Source organism: Panthera pardus, unplaced genomic scaffold (genome assembly GCF_024362965.1).
Source record: "Panthera pardus isolate Hobbes unplaced genomic scaffold, ASM2436296v1 HiC_scaffold_21, whole genome shotgun sequence".
NCBI classification, from domain to species: Eukaryota; Metazoa; Chordata; class Mammalia; order Carnivora; family Felidae; genus Panthera; species Panthera pardus.
Window position 1 is genome coordinate 68,257,783 of NW_026526777.1, and position 11,623 is coordinate 68,269,405.

An 11,623-nucleotide genomic window follows, 5' to 3' on the forward strand; every position below is an offset into this window, starting at 1 on the left:
GTGGGGGCGCCTGGGGGGCTCAGTGGGTTAAGCATCTGACTCTTGATCTCAGCTCAGGTCAGGATCTCAAGGTTCTTGAGTTCCAACCCCCACATCAGGCTCTGGGCTGATGGTGCTGGAGCCCACTTGGGCTTCTCTCTCTCCCTGTCTCTGCCCTTCCCCTGCTTGTGCTCTCTCTCTCTCTAAATAAATAAATAAACTAAAAATAAAAGATTAAAAAAATAAAACCAAGTAACTGCGGTGAGACTGTCACCTCAGGGCTCACTGCTGGGTCCTAACACCCTCCTCCTTGTTTCCATCATCCACCCAGCACTAGAATATGAAATCTACGATAGTGCAAGGCATTTCCAATCGCAGTCTGTGTATATGCAGTCCATAAATAAATAAGGCAGAGTCCCAGTCAACAGGGCAAAGTTTAGACAGTCATGTATTCACTGTCATGTGTCAAAAGCCACTGAAAAGGTTTATGAAGCAAAAGAATGGATATAATGGGACCTCTAGAATACATTAGATTAAAAAAAAAAATCAGAACAAAGACCGTTCTGTGCTTGTAACATCTGGAAAGTTTCCAGGAACCTCAAGTAGAATGAAAAATGATTTCCGGGGGGTGGGGGTGGGGGTGGGGGGCAATCTTAAATAAAAATTGTAGATCAGTTCTGGGTTCACCACAAAGGAAACAGCATTCTTTATGTCAAAAATGAACACATGAGAAAAATCACCCAAAACCCAAATTAAGTAACGTTCCACAAACTAACGGCCTGTATCTCCAAAAATGGCAATGTCAAAACAACGTCAGTGTCACGAAACACAAAACAAGGCTGACAGGCTTTTCCTCATTAAAGGAGGCTATAGAGTCCTGAAAACCAACCACAGTGTTGTACCTGGACCCGGCCCTGGGCTGAGAACAGTTCTAGAAAGGACTTACGGGGGACGTCTGAGAAAGGTCTGTAGATTCAACAACAGCATCATAAATCTTGGAAAATTGAGTTCTTTTCTGAGTGAATATCTGCGCTCTTAGAAAATATACACTGAAGGGGCACCTGGGTGGCTCAGTTGGTTGAACATCTGACTTTAGCTCAGGTCACGATCTCAAGGTCTGTGGGTTCGAGCCCTGCGTCGGGTTCTGTGCTGATAGCTCAGAGCCTGGAGCCTGCTTCGGATTCTGTGTCTCCCTCTTTCTCTCTGCCCCTCCCCTGCTCACACTTTGTCTCTCTCTCTCTCTCTCAAAAATAAATAAACATTAAAAAAAATTTTTTTAACTACACTTAAGTATTTAAGGAGTAGTGAATAGAACACCAGGTCTGAAATGGTTGTATCTAGAGGGGGGAATTATAAAGGAAATGCTGTAAAGTATTAACAATTTGTAACTGGGTAAAGGGTGTATGGTAGCTCTTTGTCCCATTCTTGCAACAACTTTTAAGTTTGGAATTATTTTGAAAGAAAAAGCTTAAAAACTTGTGGACCTAACGAACATGCATTTGTCTCTGCTACTGAAAACAACGTGAAAATAACTACAGAGGGGGAAAACAGCTGTAAATGCCACAGGGATAAAGTGAGTGGGAGAAAAGATAGCAGCAGAGGAGAAATGTCAACGAGTTTTTGTAAGGTGAAAAGCAGGGTGACTGAGTTAGCAAGACAAAGCTGAAAACCTTTCTTCAACCAGAAGCGAGCAGATTCTTGCTCTAGACCTGTGGGGCATCAGCAAACTACAGCCCACGGGCCAAATCTGACCCACCACTTTTTTTAAAAAACAGGAACCCTGTTTTGTGGTAGAGTCCCCTCCCTAAGGAAAGAAAAACACAAAACAAAAAAACCTCAAGGCAACCTGGCCAAACGCCTCTGTGACAGCATCCCTCACGACCTTGTAACAGGAGACCACTGAATCAGACTGCATGTTTGCATGTTACCATATACGGGAGACAAGGAAGTAGAAAATATATTTAAAAAAACTATGCCACGTGGTGTTAGGGACTCAGTTCTTTGGGTGGGAACCCAACTGAGTGGTGTTGGCAGGAATAAAGTTGCTTCCAGGAAAGAAAAGCCTTGACGTCACGACTCTGTGTGAAAATCCTGCTGCATGACTTGGGGGCTCGTCCGGGATTCAGAGACGGTGCGTTTCCACCTCCTTTGTCACCAGGGATGAGAACCCCGGGGCGCAGGGAGAGGAGGCTCACCTGGCACCAGGGGATCACTTGATCTTTGCGAGACTAGCCCTCTGGCCGGGGCGAGGACCCCATGTGTGCCAGCGGAACCCGTGAGGCCCAGGAACCAGCGCAGGGTAGCGCCGCCCATCAGACTGGTAAGAACCCAGGTTCCTCTTGGCAGACCTGCCCCTGAGAGGCAGAAGGGGAGCCTGATCACCTCCCGGAGCTGCCCTAGCTGTTCCAAAAGGGACGAGGAACAAAGCCACAACTCCAAGGCGCTGGGCACTCGGCGGTGGGTTGGAGTCGCTGTGTGACTGTGCGGGGACTTGTCTCTCCCTCATTTGCTGGGCCAATGACTGTGATGATTAGAGCCAACTGTCTCTGGTTACTCTACCTCAGAACGGGGACTTCAAGGAATATTCCCAAGCAGCTGCTGAAACTCCCTTTGTTTCAGGGAAATTCCCTGGCTTCTCTGGACTGACACTGACTGCCTAATTCCACCGGTGGAAAACAAAACAAAACAAAACAAAACAAAAAAAAACAAAAAAAACAAACAAACCTGGAGTTTGACCTCCCCAGAGGTCGAGGAGCAAAGACCCCTGAAGTCAGATTTCCCCACCAACGTCCCAGGGAAAAATCAACCACGGGGAACAAACTGTCTTATGTGGACCCAAGTCAAACGTATTCAGTGTTTGAGCCAATTTAAGTTTGTTGGTTTGAGATAAAGAATGCTTATCAACATTAAATAAGAAAGAACTTTTACTCTACCTAGATTTGCTGAAGGTCAAATGAGCTCATGTTATCTCTGTCCCAGTTTGTTAACAAAAGGATGGCTTAAAGTGATGGTTAATTTCGTCTGTCTCATAGTTTTCATGAGTAATTGTTAAGATAGCTTTCAAAGGGGCTCCTGGGTGGCTCAGTCGGTTGACTTCGGCTCAGGTCATGATCTCACGGTCCGTGAGTTTGAGCCCTGCATTGGGCTCTGTGCTGACAGCTCAGAACCTGGAGCCTGCTTCGGATTCTGTGTCTCCCTCTCTTTCTGCCTCTCAAAAATAAAGAAAACTAATTTAAAAAATTAAAAAAAAAAGATAGCTTTCAAAGTCTTTGGTAACCTAAAACATTAGTTTTTGCTTGCATGATAAATTGGGATTGAATTCATTGGATGTCTAACGAGATAAGAGGCTAAAGCACTAATTACTAGATATGTAGGTTTGTGCTTCTGACTTGTTGCAAAAAACTAAGGATATTTGGATCTGTGGGAAAACATGTTTTGTGCTTAATTGATTCAAAAATTTGCCATCTAAGAAATTCTGATGTAACAGGTCACAATTGGTTATACTTAGTTTTCACTGGAGACTAAAGTTTCTATGAGTTAAAATTCTGCTAAATGTAGTTAAGACTGATGGAAATAAGAAAAGCAATCTGCGTGTGGAAAAGTGGACATATAAAAAATATATAAGGAATGAAAATACATTTTTTGTTAAAGGTGAAAAAAAAAAAAAAAGGTAACTTTGTCCTAAATGAGACTGGCTGTTTAGGGGAAAAAAAAAAAAAAAAAAAAGGCTTAGGTCAAATCTAAAAGCAAAGTAAAGTTGTAAAAGGTTTATAAAGGAAAATCTTTAAAAAGGACTTTTATATATGGTCAGGAGGTCTGAAGTTAAGCCTTTCAATTATGCTAAAGTAGCCACTGTCTTACAGACACATAATAAAACCCTGGTGGCCTGCCTGGAAAGGTTAAGGGGGCTCTCATGAAATATACGGCTATCCCCCCTGACACCCCTGAGGCTGAGACGATTCTAAAAGACAAATTTGTCACTCGATGGGCCCCAGATATTCGGAGAAAACGGCAAAAACTTGCTGTTGGTCCAAAAGGAGGAGATCTTACAAGCTCCCAGTTGGGTATATTACAACCAGGATCAAGAGGAGAATTAAAAAAAAAAAAAAAAAGAAAAATCTGAGGCCTTAGTGGTGGCCTTCCGTACTATGTCAGACCAGACTTCCCGAGGTCCATTTATATGGCCATTTATATGGCCGTGAATTCAGAGCACTAAAATGAGAATGTCCTCAGAGGGGACAACCGAAATGAAAACCCCACAAGCTATGCCCCTTCTGCGGAGACGATCACTGGACATCTGAATGCCCTCGGGGCCCTGTATCTGTGAGGACTCAGACAACCAGTGTCCCTGGAAGGGACTGACCGGGGCTTGGGGCTCTTCACGGTGGCTCCCCTAAACCAACTGTCCACCAGAAACCCAGAGCCTCGGGTAAGTCTAAAAAAAGTTGACCAGAGTGAACTTTTCTGTCCTCCTTTCCAACCATCCAAACACAGAGCGACGACGATTAGAGGCGTCTCTGGATAACTTGTAACTAAATGTTTCGCTCAGCCCCTGGGATGTCTCTGGGAAACCTAATTTTTTCTCTTTCTTTCCTGATAATGCCAGAGAGCCTTACTCCCTTGCTGGGAAGGGACGTCATAACTGAATTAGAGACTGTGGTGCTAACCAACTCCGAATAAACAATTGTGTGAATTTTGGGGAATTCCTGGATGTCGTAGGCTGTAGATACCAGGGTTCAGGAAAATAGTTTGCTGCTATATCAATTATTAAGAAAGACCCAATTCCACCTACCCTCCCAAGAAACTAAACTGGGGTCTGACCCCTAGGCTCTGGGGTCTGTTTCCAGCCCTTGGAATGGTTACAAACAGAGCTGGGCAATTATGATTACCGAGCTCACAGAGCTAAAAAGATTAATAAAACACAGCGTTAGGCCTTTCATTGAGGGAGGGACGAAACTTCTCAAAGGGCCCAAAGGATGTTTACTGAAGAAAAAAAAAAAAAAATCGTCAAGGACAGTTGTGCCAGGAATATCGGCGTCTTAGAAACGCTCCTTTCAACCACAAACTTGCTCTCCCAGATAATCGAGGGACCGGAGGCTGTCCAGGGAAGACTGACAGTTAGGTTCACTCAGATGCCAAGGTCAAAGGGATCCCAACACCTGCTGGTATGGACCAATACTTGTACGAACTGAGTAAAGGCCTTCTCCTACAAGACAGAAAAGGCACGGGAAGTAATAAAAGTTCTGCCTTATAAAGTAATACCCAGGTATGGCTTCCCCAAGCACCTGCAAATGAATAAGGGTGAACGACTGCTTTGACTCTTTCTCTAGCCGGACTCCTGGCTCTCGGAAAAGTCTTACACCTCAAAGTAAGGCACACTGTCTGCTTATACTCAGCAAAACTCCAAATAACACCTCGCCAGCATCAGGGGCTTTAAAAAAGTTTTTTTTTTCACTAAGTTAGGGCCAAACTCCTGGAAACAGAGCCACCACTGATTACTTAATGCTCCTGCTTCTCCATCACCTGGGTTATGAGAGATTCCCTGACGTGTGTTGTTTACAAAGTCAGGGTCTCTCCGAGGTTGTCCGACGGGTTTGGAAACCGTAGACGCCGTCTTAAGATGCCGTCTCGCTGGTCGGCAGAATCTTTACTTTGGGTTTTTCTCTTCACGTCTGCTCATGTTTATGCTGCCTCATGCCTGCCAGCCTCCCTGTCAACCGTACCGTGGCCACTGGGCTGACCCTTGGGTTGACTCTAACTGCTGTACCCCCGCACCGCCCCTTACCAGCTTGAAGAAGCCAGAGCGGTCATCGTCCCTGTTCTCCACCCAGTCACAGGCCCTGTTCCAGGGGAGGGATGAATAGGGAAGGGTTAACATCAGGCAGGGAGAGATCAGGGACCTTCCGGGAGGCAGACTGCAGCCGCAGGTGGGAAGCTGAAGAAGCCCACGGGGTTCTCCCCTTACGAAACCCTGTATGGGCGCCCTCCCCCCAATACCAAGGGCATGAGGGGGGATCTAAATGAGATAGGCAAGCTAACCCCGCGAACACAGATGCGGGCCCTCGGCTCTACCCTAACCACCTTGCACCACGGGGTCAGGGAGCGATTCCCTGCGAGTCTGACCACAGACGCTCGCCCCTTTAACCAGGAGACGCTGTGTGTGGGTGAAGGGGTGGAGTGCCCAACCCCTAAGACCCCTCTGGAGGGGCCCGTTCACTGTCATTTTGTCCACCCCTACCGCAGGAAAGGTGGCCGAAGTGGGGCCCTGGATTCACTACGGCAGAGCGGAGCCGGCATCTCGAAGCCGGGAGTGCTTTCCTGATCCATCCACGCCGCGCAAGCTGACCACACGGAAGATTCTTCCACTCCAGAGGCTCCGGGAGACCGCAGCCCCGCTTTAGTCACTCCGGAAGCTGACTGAGCTACGCACGCCAGGAGCTTGGGGAATCGAAGGTCTGGTGGGACAAAAGACTGTCCTTATTTTCTAGATGTTTCCATGCTGTGACGCACTGCCACGCCCTGTTTCTTGCTCTCGTTGTGATTCTTGATCTGCTCTTTGCCACGGGATTGGCCGAGGCCGCCCGGGGCCGGCTGCAAATGTGGGGAGAGGTTTCTGTGAACACTCACTCACCTTCCTCTTGTGGACAGGATGCTTCGTTGGTGCCAACACGGGAAAACAATGGCCATGAGAGACTAGAAAATCTGATCCCCACAAACCTTACAGTAAAACAAAATACCCCAGTCTTACTGGGGTTTGGCTTCTCAAGAGCTCAATTATTGGGAAAAACCTTCTTGCCTGGTGGGGCAAAGTTCATCGTCGTCTCTGTTAAAAACTTAACCTGCCTAGGCCAAAGACTTTATAACTTAACTGCCCGGAAAACCCAATGGTGGGGGACCCCAGGTCACCTTGAACCAGATCCCCACCCCTTGTCTAACTTCTCTCTTCTCTGAGAGGCCTGGGACAGTGTCAGCGCAGCCATCAAATGGCGGGTCCAGGTGGACTGTCCTAGATACGTGGCAGGACAGCCTACACAGCCCTCCTCCCAGGCTGGTCAGGGTCACGTGTGCTGGGAACTCTTTGTCCATCTCTCTTCCTGCTCCCGCTTGCCAGAGGGAGACGTTTGGGAGTCCAAGTGTGTGGGGACAGGGAGACTCAGAGGAAACGGCGTGTCCCACAAATCAGCAGTTAAAAGACAACGAATGGCCTCCCGAGTGTATAATCCAATATCGTGGCCCTGCCACCTGGGCAGAGGACGGTGCTGGGGCCACCGCACTCCCACCTACTGTGTGCTAACCCGCATAATCAGGCTGCAAGCAGTTGTAGAAATTATCACCAATGAAACAGCCAGAGCTCTTGACTTACCGGCCAAGCAGCAAACCGAAATGCACAATGCCATCTATCAAAATCGCCGGGCCTTAGATTACCTGCTTGCTTCTGAGGGAGGAGTTCATAAAAAGTTTAAGCTGGGCACCTGCTGCCTACAGATAGATAATTTTTTAAAAAAAGGTCATAGAAGAGATCACAGAGGAAATGAAAAGGACTTCTCCTGCCCCCAGCCAGACCTGAAACAGTTAAAACCCTGGGGAGTTATTTAGAGGATGGTTTTCAACTTTCGAGGGATTTGAAACTCTCATAAAAATTATCCTCCTAATTCTGGAAGGGTGCTTAATCCTACGCTGCTTAGTTCCCCTGGTTGTCTCAGTCTCACTGAGGACATGATTTTAAAAAAGATGGCCACTCATGTAGTGATGTTATAAAAATATAAACCTCTAAACCAAGATGATGCTCTTTGACCCAAAATAGAGGGGTCCGAGCATCAATGGGGGGAATGTGGGAGGGTCCCCTCCCTAAGGAAAGGAAAAAAAAACCCCTCAAGGCCACTGGCCAAATGGTAATGACACTTGGGGGCCTCATAACAAAACTGTGGCTCCCCATCTTCCCTCCACTGAGGCCAACCTGGGGTCTTCCTGCCCACCACGCACACAGACCTTCCAACTGGTGTTTTTGGGCCTCACTCCTAAATATTAAATGATCAGACACTTGGGGAAAGCCTCTAACATAAAAGGCAAAGCACAGAAGGAAAGTGTTCACAGGCAAAAGAAGAAGCTAGAATATCCACAGAGATAAGAAATGAATTGTATCTATGAAGCAGGAACAGGAGGCGATAAACCAAAGAAGCGTTCATACAATTAGATAACACTTTTTGAAATAAAAATTTCAACAGAGAAGTCAGAACATGGAGTTAAGGAATTCTCCCAGAAAAACAGAACACAAACCAAAGAGATAGACAGTGGGAGAAGGAAGGAAGGAAGGAAGGAAGGAAGGAAGGAAGGAAGGAAGGAAGGAATGGAGGGAGGAAGGAGGAAGGAGGGAGGGAGGACAGCAAAGAGAGAAAGAAAGAAAATCAGAAGATCAATCCAGAAATCTGCAGACTAATCTGAGTTCCACAAGAGAGAAAAGATAATATAGACAGAAGTAAATAACTAAAGAAATGATCCAAGAATATTTCCCAAACGAAAGGACAGAAGTCTCCAGATTGAAAAGACACAATAAAAAGCCAGAACCACACCAATGCAAGTGGTCGTGAACTTTCAAAATACTGAAGAAAAGATAAGCTCCTAAAAACTCCTAGAGAGAAAAACAAAAACATAAAGAGGTCAATGCAAACACTCATTGGTCAGAATGTCATCAGTCTTCTTTTCTATATTTTGAGAGAGAGAGAGAGAGAGAGAGAGAGAGAGAGAGAGAGAGAAGGGAGCACAAGCAGGGCGGGCAGAGGGAGTGAGGGAGGGAAGGAGGGAGGGAGGGAGGGAGAGAGAGAGAGAGAGAGAGAGACAGAATCTTAAGCAGGCTCCACTCAGTGCAGAGCCTGAAGTGGGGCTCGACCCCACAGCCCTGGGTTCATGAACTGAACTGAAATCAGGAGGTGGATGTTCAACCAACTGAGCCACCCAGATGCTCTCCTTTTTTTAAGTAGGCTCCATGCCCAGTGTGGAGCCCAAGGCGGGGCTTGAACTTACAACCCCGAGATGAAGATCTGAGCTGAGATCAAGAGTCAGCCGCTTGAACTCTCAACAATAGCCAAATTATGGAAAGAGCCTAAATGTCCATCAACTGATGAATGGATAAAGAAATTGTGGTTTATATACACAATGGAATACTACGTGGCAATGAGAAAAAATGAAATATGGCCTTTTGTAGCAACGTGGATGGAACTGGAGAGTGTGATGCTAAGTGAAATAAGCCATACAGAGAAAGACAGATACCATATGGTTTCACTCTTATGTGGATCCTGAGAAACATAACAGAAACCCATGGGGGAGGGGAAGGAAAAAAAAAAAAAAAAAAAAAGAGGTTAGAGTGGGAGAGAGCCAAAGCATAAGAGACTGTTAAAAACTGAGAACAAACTGAGGGTTGATGGGGGGTGGGAGGGAGGGCAGTGTGGGAGGGAGGGCAGGGTGGGTGATGGGTATTGAGGAGGGCACCTTTTGGGATGAGCACTGGGTGTTGTATGGAAACCAATTTGACAGTAAATTTCATATATTAAAAAAAAAAAAAAAAAGAGTCAGCCGCTTGACCGACTGAGCCACCCAGGTGCCCCAGAATGTCACCAGTCTTCTTAGCAGTAACACTGATGCCATAAGATGGTGAAGCAAGGCCTTCAAAAGGAGGAAAATTATCTTCAACAAAGAATCCTATAATGAAGTATGGGGACAAATTAGAGACATGTTCACCCATGCAAGGACTAAAAACATTTTTATTTCTTGTGTACCCTTTCTTGAGACATAACCAGCGGATGTGCTCCGGCAAAACAAGGGAGTAAATTATGAAAGGGGACACGGTCACTGGGAACAGGGGATCTAATACAGAGGAGCACAGCAGGCTGATAACTGTGTAGCAGGCACAGGGCACCGGGAGGCAGGTCCCCAGAGAGGGGATGAAATACATACATTGATAGAGAGAAGCTTCTGGAAAATAAAATGAATAGACATTTGTCGATTTGGGGGGAAAAAACTAGGGAAAGGAACACAGAAAAATAAGCAAAAGAAAGAGTTGAAAAACAAAGAAAACGTAATCACGGTACCCTGCTTGGCTCTGCTGTGAGTAGTATTTATGTGGTCACGATTGTGGAAACTGCTGATCTAACAAAAAGCCACCGTTACTATGTTGGGAAGGATGCATTCCAAGCAGTGGAGGTGGGGGTACACGACTTAAGTCTTTACCCACCATAAAATCAATAGACAATGTCCCAAATCGACAAACATGGAAATTCGCATTATGTGATTTCCGTTTACCGAAGGAAATGCTAAAAGACTTGGAAGGTAGAATAAGAAACATGAGGGATGGGGATTCTTCTATTTTATTCTAAGCCTTGATTATTTTATTTTTTAAAAACCACGCACATGGATACAAATAAGAATTAACTTATAATTGTTGTTTTCTGAGGTCACCGGACCCTCCCGGTTCATTGCTTTTTCCTTCATATTCTAAATTTTTTTTTAAAATTTTTTTATTTTTTTTACATTTATTTATTTTTGAGACAGAGAGAGACAGAGCATGAATGGGGGAGGGTCAGAGAGAGAGGGAGACACAGAATCTGAAACAGGCTCCAGGCTCTGAGTTGTCAGCACAGAGCCTGACGCGGGGCCCGAACCCACGGACTGCGAGATCATGACCTGAGCCGAAGTCGGACACCCAACCGACTGAGCCACCCAGGTGCCCCTTTTCCTTCATATTCTAGAGCATGCGTCGTGCCAGAGTTCAAACCCCAGGCTCGGATCGGTTCCTGAAAACCGCTGCCCCTTTCTCTCCTCACCTCAAGCGTTTCCTTCACCCTGGCTCACCCCCGGGACTCCTGCCCTGCGTGATCTGCTATCTGGACACCCCCCATATTCACCAATAAATTCCTTTACCAGACACCAACCGAGAGCTTGCTGATCGCATCAGAACCTGCCTGCATTTTATTACAGTTTAGGTTCTCAAGAGGGCAGAGTGCCCACGATTCATTACTTCAAGATGAACAGATTGCAAATCCACCAGGACATTAAAGAAGCGAGGGTGGGGATACCAGATAGGCATTTTACAAAATGTCCTGGTGAGAGAGAATTTTGTAAGAATATTTAATTATATAGAATGGTTTCGTATCGGGCACCTGGCTGGCTCAGTTGGTAGAGCATGTGGCTCTTGATCTCGGGGTCATGCGTTCAAGCCCCATGTTGGGTGTAGAGATTACTAAAAATCAGAAAATAAAAAAAAAATAAAAAGAGTAATTTCATATCTGTGTCGACTCATCATTTTCATAGTCAAGTATATTTGCCAGTCTTCTGTCAGTATATGGGGCTACCGATACATATGATAACCACCCACATGGGAACCACCCAATAAATAAAACATGAGCAGAATCCCTAGTTTCTAGAAACTTGACTGTGGACATGATGCAAGATAGTTTGCAAAGGTGTCTGTTGGGGAGATCAGGAATGACTAATCCAGAATATATCCTACGTACTGAGTTACTACTAGGAAGTAGTCTTCGATTTTCTATGGATTTGACATTTATAAAACAGGCACCAATGAAAGATATATTTTGTTGGATTTGAAAACATTTCCCCACATCCCCAAAAAGGTAGGTTATTACTCACTGAT

At 45.8% G+C, this 11,623-nt stretch overlaps 1 long non-coding RNA gene across 1 annotated transcript; it reads left to right on the top strand.

Moving 5' to 3' along the window:
* Positions 1-850: 850 nt before the first annotated feature.
* LOC109250774 (uncharacterized) lies at positions 851-6,793 on the top strand. Its single transcript, XR_002073182.2, has 2 exons — positions 851-943; positions 6,223-6,793. It is a non-coding gene; the product is annotated as an uncharacterized LOC109250774 (long non-coding RNA).
* The last annotated feature ends 4,830 nt before the right edge of the window (positions 6,794-11,623 follow it).